Here is a 2770-nt window from a genome sequence, read left to right as displayed (position 1 = left end):
TCTACAAGGTCATCTGCGTTTATGAGTTCAGTTCCCTCTGCCAGGTTGGGAACCTCAATTTTATAAGACATGTAGTCTCTGTTGAAACAGACAGTACTGTACCTCTGACACTCAAAACAATACAAAGATGAATTTATGACATAAATGTTCCTCACGAGTCCAAATTCGGGCACGCTACTAGAATTTGCCATACACACAAGTAGTGTTTTTTCACAAATGTATTTGTTACCATTCAAAGTAATCCACTTAACGGACACTGCATGGATTATCTGATCAACTCCAAAGTAGTCTTTTACTTTTCCTTTTAAATACGGCATATTTTTTACTTCGGATACTGGTCCTAACACACATTCACTAGTAAAAATGGGGTGGTTGGAACTGTTCACATTCTGACAGCATTCAAACATTTGATTATGCCTAATCAACGACTTGCAGACATTTTTAAAATTTACTTTTGAAACCCATTTTTAAAAAAAACAATGTTTGTATTCGAATCTCATGCACATGTGTCGGAGCATTGGTCCCAACAGTTTAATCTGGGATGGAACATGAATCAAGTAATGTTGTTTTGGTGTAATGTTGTAATCGGAGAAAAGGTCCTTAAAATGCTTAAGATGCTGTTCGATAAGTACTTTCAACTTGTCAATAGTCTCAAGACATATAACAGGTGAAAACAAAATCTGAACAATCTCCAGAAGTTCAAGAATGAATGAAAAATATGCACTACCTTTAATTACATCCAAAAGAAATGGCAATATTTTGAGCAAAACAAGCATTTGACCTGAGGACTGCTTCAGTTTATTGTCATTGGAAGCTAATGTACTGTATGCAATAGGACAAGGCCTATCTCTAGTATCTTGTGGAGAGTATGGGAAGCCAATGATATCAGCATTGAAAGCATCAAGGTCTAGTTGTCCCAAAAGAACCAATTGTTTCAACATGCACTTAAGTTCCAAGGGAGCAATGCCCTCAAGAATTACGTGCATTATATCTTGAGGTGTTTGTTGGATTAAATTGAAGGCAGGGAAATCCATTACTTTGCTCCTTCGGTTTATTCCATATGTAGTTTTAAGGCTGTTCCTGAGAAACTCAGTGCTGGCTTTCTCAATGTCACTGCACTGTTGAATATGTCTTTCCAGTGCTCGTTGCTCAGTTTTCTTCATTAAAAAACATTTGCATGTCTGCATTTACTGTATGCAAAGCCTACACCCTCTTTAAATCCACACAGCTCATGTTGAGCTAATGTATGGAAACCACTGCTCCATATATTTCATGTTCACCACTTGCAAGATTCATTTTCACGCCACTATAAAGCTTTACCAAGTCCTCATGCAGTCTTGTCAAAATGGCATCAACTCCACATTCTGAGAGGTCACTTTTCTTCGCAATGGCAAGAAGGCGGATTGAAGCTAATTTGGACCTGTACTTTGGTTTAATGTTTCCCAAAGTGTAGTAAAACATGAGCAACTTATTCTTTGAAGCATGAGACCCAAGTGGATTGCAAATTTCGATTTCATCTGAATAAAGGATTATCTGTAAAGCAGTAGGTTTAGAGGAAAATAAAGAGTGAGATAGCATGAGCTCGCCATCTATGATGACATAAAAATATCCACTGCTGCATTTCTGAGGTCCACCATTTAACATTGCAAAGATTTTTGGATGAGACAGTAATTGTTCTAAACTCTTTATCAGTGGTATATAATGGAAACATTTGTTTTTTATGCAGAGGTCTCTTCTTTTTTCTCTTTTTTGACAGCATACTGCTAATCCAACTGGAACTTCTTCTGCTTCGACAAAACTGAATTTCTCTTTTATGACACTGTCTTGCCTGTATGTTGTTGAAACAGCAGCAAATGGATCTTCAAAGCAGTCAAAGATTCCCAAAGCTTCTTGTTGAATCTCACTTTCTGAATGTCTGTTGAACACTGTTTGTAGCTGACTCCTCAAGCTGTTCAGTAACTGAGCTTGATACTCCACTGAACTGTTGCCACAACGTCATTCACTCCACTCTGAGGAAAAAGCAAACAAAAAAAATTTAATTTGCAGGGAGATACACTGAAAATTACATAATTAAATAAGAACAAATCAATATGTGTCATTGTGTGTGTGTGTGTGTGTGTATAGATATTTTTTTAAACCACCTGTCATAAAGACAAAAATAATTATTTTAGGAATCGGTAAAAAAAACAAAAATAAAAACTGTCATTTCTTAGGCAAACAACAAGCTGAAACAACTAAAATATTCTTTACAAAATATTAAGTTCTTTGGTTATGTGTGAAAGAATATTTTGTATGACCGCCTTTGGCCTTATGACAGCTTGCATCCTTGCTAGCATTGATTGTATGTACTTTTATGTAATTGGGCATCTGAATAAAAGCAAATAAATAAAATACTGTAAAAAAGTGCTTTACTATTTTTCTGCCTTTCTTGTAAACAAATAGTAAATTCAAAAGTTAATGGATAACAATTATATGTTAGCATTAGAAATACTACTGTGACTAAAGTGCTTATGCATACTTGTGGATTAGCCATTACAGAAACATAAAAATGTATTTTGGTAATCACAAATACAGTTAGTTTAGGGCAGCTGTGGCGCAAACCTTATATTAGGTGGTTGTCTAATAAATTCAAGCACTGTGCGTGCGTGTGTGTGTTCATACATAAACAACATTAACAGAACATTGTAAGATTTGTATTTATTGATACCAACCTGTGAGAGATGATGTTTCTCTCTAGCAGTCATCACAACAGCAGTGGCATGTCTGGACA

Source organism: Sinocyclocheilus grahami, unplaced genomic scaffold, assembly GCF_001515645.1.
Source record: "Sinocyclocheilus grahami isolate Dianchi unplaced genomic scaffold, SAMN03320097.WGS_v1.1 scaffold2173.1, whole genome shotgun sequence".
In the NCBI taxonomy this organism is placed as follows: domain Eukaryota; kingdom Metazoa; phylum Chordata; class Actinopteri; order Cypriniformes; family Cyprinidae; genus Sinocyclocheilus; species Sinocyclocheilus grahami.
This window is presented reverse-complemented; position numbering follows the sequence as displayed.